A 12,778-nucleotide genomic window follows, 5' to 3' on the forward strand; every position below is an offset into this window, starting at 1 on the left:
CGTGACTCCAATATCATTTATTAAAAATGAGGAGTAATCGTAACAAAAACTGGGCAGAAGAAAAATGGGAAAAGAATGATGGAAAAATACCAAATTTTAATTAACTCAAAATTTTAAAACTCAAGTTTATGAATTTTTTTGTTATATATTAATTATTAAATTTAACTTTATTTAATATAAAACTTTTTAATACATCAATTCAACTTCACTGATATTTAAATAAGTTAACATGTTTGGCCCCCTAAAATCATCATGCCATCTCTCTTACTCTCTCCGTCTTTATATATAAGATATTTTTAATCAAATTACGTAAACTAATAAAAATTTATTATTTAATTAAAAGCACACCAATATTTTAATTTTATCCTTACTTATTATAAATAAAAAATAAGTCTCTTTTTTAAAGTAAATTAATGAGAGTATTTATTTTTTTGTCTAATTTAATAAAGATATAATAATTCATTCATTAAAAAAATATGCCAACAATTTTTTATATTTAAAAATAAATTTTTTAAAAAAATTATTTATATATAAGAACAGAGGGAATATGTGTGTGTATTTTCCAAAACAGAATTTGTTATTACTAGAATGGGAAGTGGTAAAAAGTTGCGTTGCCATGCTTCTCCTTTTTCCGTTGTCCACCCCGAAAAATGTCATGTCCTATTTGGTACATACTCCCTCATAACCATAATATATGACATTTTATAAGAGTCTTGCTGAGTTTAGAATGCAAGGTATTAAATAATTTTTACAATTATTTGTTTAAATACATTCCTATTTAATTTATCATTTTTTAAAAGTAATGTATTGAAATTTTAATTAGGGAGAATGACATTGATGAAGGCCTTCAAAAGGGCAAAATTATTAAACTAAGAGCCTATTAATTTTTCATCGCATATTGTGTTGTAAAAACATAGACATGTTGTGAAAAGATAAAACTTGTATTTTTTGTTAGGGTTTCTTCAAAATTTAACAAATAAAGGTTTAGCTTTTCACAACAACATATCTGTATTTTCACAACACAATATCCGATATAAAAATGATAAGCCCTTATTGTAATAATTTTCTGTTTTAAATCCTTCAATGTCATCCTCCCTTTTAATTATCACTATCAAAATATTTATATAGGGTATTTAATGAGGGTAAAATTGAAAAGATGTAATTTTTTTAAGAAATTAAGATTCCAACTGATATTTTTTTAGAATCATGAAATATATTCCCTTTTACCATGAAAAGATAAACACATAGAGTAATTTTGATGTCTTTCCTTTTATTTTTATTTACATGACTAAATGGCTTTGTCTTATGCATTGTATAGAATGAAAAGTACAGCTTGGTATATTAATTTCATTTGTATTATATATTGATATTGGTTTCGACAATGAAAAATTTATTTTTCATTTCTTTGTTGTCTAAATGAAAGCTTATTACCCTCCAGAGAAGGCTGCTTAGTTTTAGTTGTCAAGGATATGCCATAATACCTCGAGAGGATATATGGATTTAAATTTTGTTGCAATGTAATGATCCTGTTAGAGGCCTATTTTCATCATAATTAATATTAAACCGTAAACTCACCTGACAAATAACATTTGTCGTTTGATTATGTTTTTCTAATTGTAGTTTTTAATGTGATTTATATGATAAGTCTAACGTCAATTAAATTATACTGTTACACACTGAAGGTATGATTCACGACATAATTGTCTTGTTTTATTGTGCAACATGATAAATTAATTATGATGATTTTTCACTCCAAATACACAATCCAATGGATCAAGAGGGGAGAATCTTGAGTGAATATAATTCCGATAGGTAGACGGAGATGTGTGAAAGTTTTATTGTGAACTATACGAACGGGGGAAAAAAAATCACGGCCAAAACACGCCCACAGACAGCGCACAAAGACAATTTATTTACTTATTCTAACAAAAATCGAGTTGCCTGGTCATTGACTAGTTGATGAAACTACTGTTTGGAAATAGTCTCGTGTTCAATGAATCTTTTAGACTACTGTTTTTTAATATCGAAAAGGCACCTTCTGGTGATAGAGATTTATAATTAAGAAATGTTGTACGTGAATGGCCCTACATGGTTACATTAGATATGTAGGGTTAATCCTGTGTTCATCACGGCGAGAACACGAGCCATTAATCCAGAGATTCCTTTAACCCTTTTCCCTGTCATTGCAACTAGTCATCGATTCATATTAATTACGATGACCAGACCTGTTCCATTTTCCTCCTCTCTTTCACTGAGATTAATTAATTCTTATCACCTAACCTTTTATCGTGTCGTTACTGAAACGAATATTGGACCGAATCATGGGTCTCGCTCGCCAAAATTACGGTGAGTCTCCACTTCTACTGTTTGTTTTCTGATGTTTACATGACAGGTACCAACTCTTCATCATCATGTCATTCTGAGCAGCCGTCGTTTTTAAACATTCACACGCGTTCGATCTTTTTCTGAGATTCCTAGAAGTTAAGCACGCACCTTTTTGACTGACTAGTTTAAACTTTAATTATACTTTACATCTAGTGCTGTACAAGGAACTAATTAACTTTCTAGAAGCAAAACCCAAATCAGCTCATTTATTAATTGATTCCTTTGTGTCAAATGAGTACTGGCGTGCATGGCCTATACATAAATAAACCAAATGATGAGCCCTCATGGCCTTGGTGCCAAATATGTGAATGAAAAACGAGGCAATATTATTCAATGTGCCATACAGCAAGTGTACTTGATAACACTCTAGTCTTCGCTGTCTTTCTTCCAATTATAAATGCTGAATAAGCCCTATGATTTCACACCTGGTTTTCAATAACCTACTCTCGCGGCACTTGCAGAATTTATGTCAACACTCAACAGCCTTCTTGCAACACGCACGCACGCACGCACGCACGCACGTATATATAATTATTTAAAATATTACTGGTGAAAGTTAGATATTACTTGATAACATTGCATGCTATGTGAAAGTTAGATATACGCAGTCCACATGGAGCACTTAATGCAGAATGAAATGGGCTCAGAAGGTCGTGCTTGGGAGGTGGAAGGCACATGTTCGGTCTTCAACGAGTTAATTATCTATGTGGTTGGGCTTGCAAGACGCTTTCTAAGCATGTTTTATTTATTTATATTTCTTCATTTTAATTAGTACTTTCCCTTCTCATTTGGGTATGTTGGATCTGATTTTATAATACTTGGCCGGGCATGTGAAACAACATCCAAAGCTGGCTCATATAGTCAAGATCAACAACTTAACATATTGCTACTCCTGCAGCTGCCTGCTGGGGCAGGGGACCTTTAAATCAATGATTCAGTGACACTTGAAGACTTCTATGGTGCTTCTGGATTAATGGGAATTTGATTTTGGACCAAATTTCTCATTTGCTTTGGACATAGAAAAATTTATGAATTTGATTTTGATTCAAATCCAAAGAAAAAATTAATCATTTGGTTCTTATAATTTTGACTCAATTGTAACTCAATCTTTAAAATTTAACTCATTGTAATTCAATCCCTAAAATTTTGACTCAGTTGTAATTCCGTTCCTAAACTTTGACTCTTACGACTCAGTCCTTATATTTTTAATTATTTAAATATTAGTCTCTATATCTTAAATTATGTGACTACCATTACTAATATTTTAAATAAACAAACCTTGTTAATCTTTATAAATATAAAAAGTTTAAAATATTTTTAATCCCTATAATTTTATTTTTTAAGATAGAGACTAATATTTAAATGATTGAAACAATCAGACTGAGTTGTAAAAAAAAAGTTTAGAGATTAAATTACAATCGAGTTAAAATTGTAACATCCTACAAATTTAAATTTAATTAATTAAGTTTAATGGGGGTAATTAAGAGAATTAATGTGGTGTGTGGTTAGAGATGTCTAATTTGGGTAAATGATTGTAATTTCAGCCTTAAATGTGAATTTAAAGTAAAGCCAGGCCATTGAGGAATTAAAAGTAGAGGAAAAAGTGAAGAAGAGTCCTTTGTGCCACATGCCACTGTGTGAGGAATGTCTACCATGGTTCATAGAGGCAAAATCACAAAGAAAAGCCTCTCTATGCCATGCGCTGTGAGATGCAGCCAAAATTTTGGCTAAATTAGTTCGTGTTAGTTAGAAAAATCATAAAAGAAAAGAGGGAGAAAAATGAAAGGCATGCACATTACTCTACTAGGGTACGACATTGGAACCCATTGGAGATATTTAGGAGCTTCCCAACATACAAGGTAAGTATACTATGTCTTTCCCTTCCCTTTTCTTCCATTTTTATAAAGAGTTAAGTTAGGATTTGAGTTGGGAGAGTAATTTTTAATTTATGTGACCTATGGGTCCAAATTCATTAACCAAAATGGATATAATGAGGACTGTTTAGAGTATTTAAACTCTACATTAATAATTTTGTGAGTTGTTAGTGGTTGGGGACCATTAATACATAAAAATAACAATAAATAAAGTTGTTAGGAGTGTTGATGATCATTAATGGTGGTTTAGCGACTCATTAACAATAATGTGGGTCATTGGAATCTAATAAACCCATTAGGTGTGATGGGTAGTGAGTTTATGGCTTGATGAAAGAGAGTATGTGAAGCTATAATGTTGAAAATTGCCTAAATATGGGGTAATAATGAATATCCTTATGATATGATTGTAGATTATTGGTATTAGCACCATTGAAGCTTAAAAAGTAGCTTTGAAAGTGATTATTTTGAGGAATAAACCTTTAACCTATCAAATGTTTGAGATAATCAGGTAAAATTTAGTTTAAATAGTTGTATGTTAATTAGTTACTTGTTAGAGTTAATGACTTGGAACTTGTTTAGTGTGTGAAAACTATTGATGTAAATGTTGGCAATGTGATTTTTTTTATATGTGTGGAATTGTTTGGTATTGTGGAGAACCATATGCTTGTTATTTACATATATGACTAGCGTGTTGAATAGAAATTATGAAACTGAGAAATATGTGATACTTAACATGTGGAGTGTTTTGGAGGGAGAAAATCTTGTGAATGTTGTGAACACTGTATTTTGTCCGAAAATTTTTTTAAATTTAATAATCAATAACCAAGAAATATAAAAATACAAAATGAAATTTACTCCTTTCTTAGAATTATATTTAAAAAAAATAATTTTAACATAACAAAAAAAAATCTTGTTTAAGTCTTTTAAAATCTTTCCTAAATTATCCCAACCATTCAAAAATACTGAAAATCAATTTTTTTAGACTTAAATATTTTTAAATTTCTCTCCTTAAATCTTTTTGTTCTCCATTTAAATATATTAAATTTTCCTTTCTCTCCTTTAATCTAATTAACAAAAAGAAGCATTAAAAAGAATGGCAAAAAATGCTGGTCATGCACGTATAGAGAGAGTAGACTGAAAACACTTTTGGCCAGGTGTAAAAGCTTCACAGAGCAAGCACACACGGTCACAAAATGCCAGAAAGAAAAAAACTAGATCAAACTTGCGTGCACAATTAACACACGAAACCAAAGCCACAGCACAGAGGAGAACGCATGAAACACACAACAGAAAATAAAACAGAGAGCAGGAGAAAAAAACTGGACATACACACAAAAGAAGCAGAAACAGAAACATGCGAGAACAGCAAAAAGCAGACAGCAAATGGAAAAGGAAATGGAAAGCATGGCACACACAGAAAATGCAGCTGAAAAGAAGGAAAAGAAGAAGAAGCAGAGCAGCAGAAACACGAAAGACCAACGCAGAAAGCAAGCACACGCATGCACAAAAAACAGGCCAAAAACAGAGCACGAACGAAATGCATGAAAACGGAAGAGAAGGAGAGAAAGGAGGAAAAAAAGGAGAAGAAAGAGGGAAAAGGGAGCAGTGACTGAAGGGACTAGAAAAGAGAGAGCATAAAAGAGAGAACAGAGTAAGAGACAAAAAAAAGAATGGGAAGAGAAGAGAGAAAACTAGACAGAAAAAAAAGAACAAAAAACAGAGCAAGAGATTGAGAGAGACGAGCATTTTTTTTGGAAAAATTAAAAATTGAGAGTGGAGGAGAAATGGAAAAACAAAAAATGCAGAAGAGAAAAACGGACAAGGGAGAAGAAAAACGAAGCAAAAACAGAGCACAATAAGAGACACAAGAGAGAGAGATGAAGTGAGAGACAAGAAGGAGGATGAGAGAGAGAAGGAGACATAGAAAGCACCAGTGAAGGAGAAGCAGGACACACAGACAAAGTGTGCACAAGGAAGCTCAGAAAGAAGAAGTGCCGAGTTTATCACCATCCTTCTCTTCCTCTACGTCACTATCGCCAATGTTATCAGCCAAAAAAAGCAGCTCGGCTTCTGTGACAGTGTGGGCTTCTTAGGCATCACTTGGGCCTTCGGTGGCATGATCTTCATCCTCGTTTATGGCACCGCCAATATCACTGGTGGCCACATCAATCCTACAGTTACATTCAGGTTGTTCTTGGCCAGGAAGGTGATGTTCATCCGAGCTTTGGTGTATATGGTGGCTCGGTGCTTGGGAGCTATTTGTGGTACTGGACTGGTCAAGGCTCAGTGGTGGCCTAGTTGTAGACGTATTGCTTTGGAAGAATTAGTGCAGAGAGGTCATAATTTTGGTTTTGTCAACAGCAATATGGATGGAAAATTACCTACAAATAAGTTGAAGAAGATGGAGTAGGGTGCAAGTGGATCCCTGTGTCTAGCTAGGGAGCGTAGAAATAGGTGTTCAACATATCAACAAAGAGCATTGATTCTCATCCTGATCTCTGAAGGTTGCAGTCTGAATTAATGGTAAGATTTCTATCTTAGATCTCTTTAGTTAAAAAACTTGCTAGTTGTTAATTTACTTCATAAACTCTTGAGTATATTTTGCTTCAAATATCATCAATTGGTATGTTTATAAGTTAGTTCTTTTAAATGCCAAGCTACTAGTTGTTTTTATTATCTTCTTATTTATTTGCATGCTCATTATGTCACCATTGAAAAGGAGTTTCATTTTTCTTTTTAGATGAATTTTAAATTTTGTAATTGAGATCCAAAAAATAATAGTGTATACTTATTTTTTACTTATTTGTCGTGTGAAATTTTAAGAATTTCACAGACATTTAAAATGATCTCTTACCGTGTAAATTAATAAGATTTCGCAGGTATCAAGATCAATTTTGTAATATTTATATGGGTTTCAAAAGTCCATTATTAAAATTAATTCTCTCTTTATACTATTTATTTAAGTCTTATGTGAGATTTTAAGAATCTTCGTAAAGACTTAAATTAATCCCATTATCGTGTAGGATAATAAATCCTCACAAATATCGTGATTCACAATTTATATGGTAAGTAAATAAATAAATTTTGTAAATAAAATAAAACATTTTTATTTTAATTAAATTAATGAATTTAAACTATAATTATATTTACCAATCATATCTTTTGGTCATGTGAGATTTTTGAAACTCCGTAGACCTTTAAGATAATCGTACTACCGCGTGAGTCAATAAGGCTTCGCAGGTATAACGATTAAAATTTCTATATTAAAAAATATGTGTTATATAATTACACATTAAAATATATTCAAAGTGAATATTATTTAATTCTTTTATCGTGTGAGACTTTGAATCTCTGCAGATATTTAGGATAATCTCGTGTCGCGTAAATCAATAAGATTTCGCAGATATGAGAGCAAAACTTATATATTAAAATTAACTCTCCTTTTATAATCTAAATTAATAATTTATTTAACGATTAAGATTTTTATATTAAAAAATATGTGTTATATAATTACACATTAAAATATATTCAAAGTGAATATTATTTAATTCTTTTATCGTGTGAGACTTTGAATCTCTGCAGATATTTAGGATAATCTCGTGTCGCGTAAATCAATAAGATTTCGCAGATATGAGAGCAAAACTTATATATTAAAATTAACTCTCCTTTTATAATCTAAATTAATAATTTATTTAAGTCTCATGTGAGATTTCAAGAATCTTTATAGAGACTTAAATTAATCACATTATTGTGGGGATAATAAGTCCTCACAGATGTAGTGATTCTCAATCTCTATAGTAAATAAGTGATTTCTATAAATAATCATATAATATACAATTTAAGAAACTTAATTAACCAAATTAATGTATTTAAATTGTAACCATATTTACCGATTATATCTTTTAGTCATGTGAGATTTTTGAATCTCCGTAGGCTTCTAAGATCATTGTATTATCGTATGAGTCAATAAGACTCTGCAGATATAACGATTTAGTTTTTAAAATATATATATACATATATATTATATAACTAATTAAATCAATTAATTAAATTTAATTCCTTTATCGTGTGAGATTTTGGAATCTCCATAGATATTAGGGATAATCATATTACCGTACAAGCTAATAAGGCTTTGCAGGTATGATGATTAAGTTTCTTTAAAACATATATATACACACTTAAAATTATTATTAACACTTAAAAATATACATAATAATATAAATAAATTAATTAAATGGCCAAACTCTTTTATCGTGTGAGATTTCAGAATCTTCGTAGATATTTAGAGCAATTGTATTACCGTATGAACCAATAAAGTTTTGCAGGTATTGCAATTAAATCCTCAATCATAAAATATAAAAAAATAATAATAATTTTAAACCCTTTTCTTTTCTTTAATTTGAAATCCAAAAATTAAGAAAATAATTAAAATCAAATTACTTCTTGCAATTTAAAAGACACATATCAAAATTTCAGAAATTATTTTATTTGCAAAATGGTGAGTTATTTCTAATTAATTTCTCTTCAAAAATATTTTCACCAACAAACTTTTAAGCCCGAACTACGTGGACTTTGATCTCCATCACAAGGTACGTAGGCCTCAGAGTTAGATTCTGAGTCAAGTCCGTCCTCCCTCGTAAATAAATATCTTATCATTTTTTATCAAACACATGAATACAAAAGGAATAATTAAAATAATTATAAAACCATTTTAAAAGAGCACAACAAACTTCAGGTAACCGTTCTGACGAACGAGTGTTGTGGGATGCTTAACACCTTCCCCACACTCAACCGACTCCCGAGCCTATTCTCTGATTTCACAGACCACCCTTATCCTTCTTTTAATCGGTTTCCTGAGATTTACCTCAAAAATCTTGATGGCGACTCCTTGTTCGATCCGGTTCCCACTGTGAAGGCCGGGATCTCCGCTCGCGCACCGTCCGCGTCACATTTTTTGGGTGCGACAGTTCCGTGTCACATTTTTCAAGTGTGACAAATGTGATAGTAGATTATGATTTGTGTTGAAATTACATATTAAGTGTCAATATGCGTATAGTATGATCATTAGCGGAAGTTTTTCTAAGGAAAGGAGTAAATTGCTAAACACACATTGTATTGGCGGCTTATAGTTGGAATCACAAGGTAGCTATTGTCCCATAGTTGATTCGGGACTGTAACACTTATTCTTTGATAGATTTAAACCTAACTAGTTTCCATTAATTTATAAGGAGGCGAGATTAGGGGTACGACATTGCATAGTTATTAGTATTGGGAAAAACCGAGGTGCACAAATAAGTGAGTTAACCTTTGTTCGATAGCTCCTCACAAATAAAAGATTGGGTTAGTCTGAGTTGTGGATATAGCCACTTAATAGCTATTGGTTTCATATCAAAGGTAATAAAAGGATATAAGGTTGGCATATATCATGCATCATTTAGTTTCGGCCACGTGGTTATTATTCTTGTGATTTGACATGTTTTAAGGATGTATGATTGTTATTTTCACAACCCTATGATGTGCATAATTGATATATATATATATATGATGACATGTATCATATGCCTAGTTATATGGTTGTTATTGTTGTGTCTGAGGCTATAATTGATTTATGTGCATCATATTCATGCTTATTGCCATTTACATCTATTTTAATTGATATACAACTGTATAGGCTAGGTGGACTTTGGTTATTAAGTAGTTGTGTTCACCTCTCATTTTTTAATATTTTTAAGGCCTAGCACCAAGATTAGGGAAAAAGATCTGAGGCATAGAATTCTAAGTAAATCCTACTAATAGGCCTCTTAGATTTATTTTGATGTGTACTTTGATGGTTATAACTAGCCAACTAAGATTCATTTCATTATTTTTGACTACTTGCATTATCATTATGAAAATCATGTGTATTTTGTACCCTGAGTTAGTGCGATATGGTTGTAAAGTTTGTATTGGGTTAAAGTACTAGTATAAGTAGGATAAAGTGTGTTTTAAATTTTTGGGATGAATAATGATGATTTATGCAAAGTTTTTCTCCCCTTTGTGTTTTTATGAATTAAGGGTTTGAGGGGTGAATTATGATATGTGTATATTTGAATGATTGTGGTGTGTTGCATGAGTACAAAATAGTCCATTAAATATAGTCTATAGGTTGGCGCAAGCTTTTGAAACATGTGTGAGAGTTTGGGCACCCTAATTGTGTGTATTTGTGAAAAAGAAGTGAATTTAATTTTAAGTGTCCAACTTTTGGTAGAAGGTGAGTTTGGTTATGAAACTTGTGTCATTAGCTAGAGTTAGAAGAAATCTCTTTATAGACATCAAGATCACCTTAATTTGATATCAGATGGAGATTTGGGATGAATCAAAAGTTTGTCCCCTGTGCTGTTAATTTGACAATAAAGTGCTGTCAAAGTCATACAATGAACCGCGGTGCACCTGCAGTTAATCACAATGTATTTGCCATTTTTTGCACAATTTATAGTTTTGAGATTTTACTCAAATGTTTTGATTCTTTTTTTATCCCAATGCTTTCACAAACGTTTTAAACTCTGATTTGAAATTATTGAAAATGTATAGGAGTATTCTTAAATATTGAAATCTTAGGATTCCATTTGTGCAAATTGTGAAATCTTGATAATCCTTATTGGGTTTAGACCCTTGATTACCTTGATTTAGAGTTAATGGTGACTAGAATAAAGAGATTACAAAAACTATAAGAATTGAGTTACAATGAGTCAAAGTTTAAGGATCGAGTTACAATTGAATTAAAACTATAAGAACTAAATGATTAATTTTTCCAAATCAAAATCTATTTTTTATTATAATTCCTTTATAATTTTAAATTATCTCCATGCCCTAATCACTGAAATTCTCATCACTTCAAATGTCTTATTGTTTTTATGTTTCCACTGTTGATATCTTTATGACTCGTATCATTTCTCATTCTCATTTCTTGTCAATAAAAAATAGAAATACTCTCATTATTTTTTATTTTTTATTTTCATTTGAATCTCAATTCTATCTCTCTTCTTCATTTGAACTTTTTTAAGCTACACAAACAAAAAATTGTAAAAACATGGATTCTAAATGTGAAATCTAAAATCAAAATTCCAATACATTAATCCAATCACCACCTTAAAAATCTATAAAAAGTATATAATTATCTTATACATTTATGATACTAATATTATATTCTTGATTGATATTGCATTCTTTTAGTTGATCCTTTCTTTTACCGCATATACTAGCTCCTATATATACATGTGTGTGTGCGCGTGTGTGTATTGATGTTGCATTAAACCAAAATGCAATTTTTAAAGGACCTGAACAAAACAGGTGACCCAGAAAATAAAATGCATCACATGTACATTTATGGCTGATTAGTGTATATCTCATACAACTGTCATAAAAATGAGAGGAAGAGGGATCTTGTGATGTTACATTGTTCTTTATAATACTTTTTTCGTATATCATTTATGAGCGATGGACTGTGCATCCTGTAAAGTCCAGTTGATTCAAGTTTATTTCTTACAGTGTTTTGGTTTATATGCTTAGGTGTATAAGAGTGAATAATTTCCAGGTTGTGGTGCGACCACTTAATATCATCCATACAAATTATTTTTTTGTCTTCTTTTTTCTTTTTCCCTTGTGGGAAAGCCCACCCAAATTGCAGCACGCATTAATTCCCATCTCCAACTAATTTCAGCACGTTTCATATCAATTCAATTTTTTTTTAATCTGCATATCAATTCAAATTTTATTTGGATTCGTTCATCATCCTTTTTTTTTCTTTTTGTTATAGAGATAAATATTAAAAAAAACATGAATATTAGACTTTATATATCCATTTCTTGATTGGTTTCGACTTCAACGGTTCAAGCAGTTCTTCTTAGGATTAAGATGCAAAAATACTGAAAGTATTTTGCGAAGAAGCATACTTAATTTTAGCATGATGCTATTTTCCTCATCAACTCTAAAAGATGGCACAAAACGTACTCTCCAATTTCTAATGAAAGAAAAACGTCCATTGAGTAAGAATTGCAGTCCCGCATGTTATGCCAGTGCTGCATGTCAATGAATTAGAGGCAAAAATATTCATAAAGTAGCCTATTAAAATAAATGAATATTCTTTCATGTTTACTTCAATTAATATAATGTTTTTCTTTGGGGAATCTAAGAATGGTGGGTTTTTAAGGCATTTTTTTCAAAAGCAATATTAATTATACCTTAAAAATATAAAAATACCTTATATTTTAAACATATTACTCTCCTCGTCCTATTTATGTGGTAAAGGAAAAAAATTTATTTTGGTCCTATTATAAGATATAAATTATTATTATATATATTTTTACATTTTTACCCCTATTAAATGTTAAAAAAATTATTATTAAATGTAGAATATTTTATTTTTAAAGTATGCATATTTAATATATAGGAATAAAGTTGTAGATTTATTGAATTTTTTAGGTCAAGTTAATCAGGTTTAAAATTTTTCTTAGTTCATATGATAATAATAAAAATGACTT

This window comes from Prosopis cineraria, unplaced genomic scaffold, assembly GCF_029017545.1.
Source record: "Prosopis cineraria cultivar Desert tree isolate PC_DT_omini unplaced genomic scaffold, ASM2901754v1 PC1, whole genome shotgun sequence".
In the NCBI taxonomy this organism is placed as follows: domain Eukaryota; kingdom Viridiplantae; phylum Streptophyta; class Magnoliopsida; order Fabales; family Fabaceae; genus Prosopis; species Prosopis cineraria.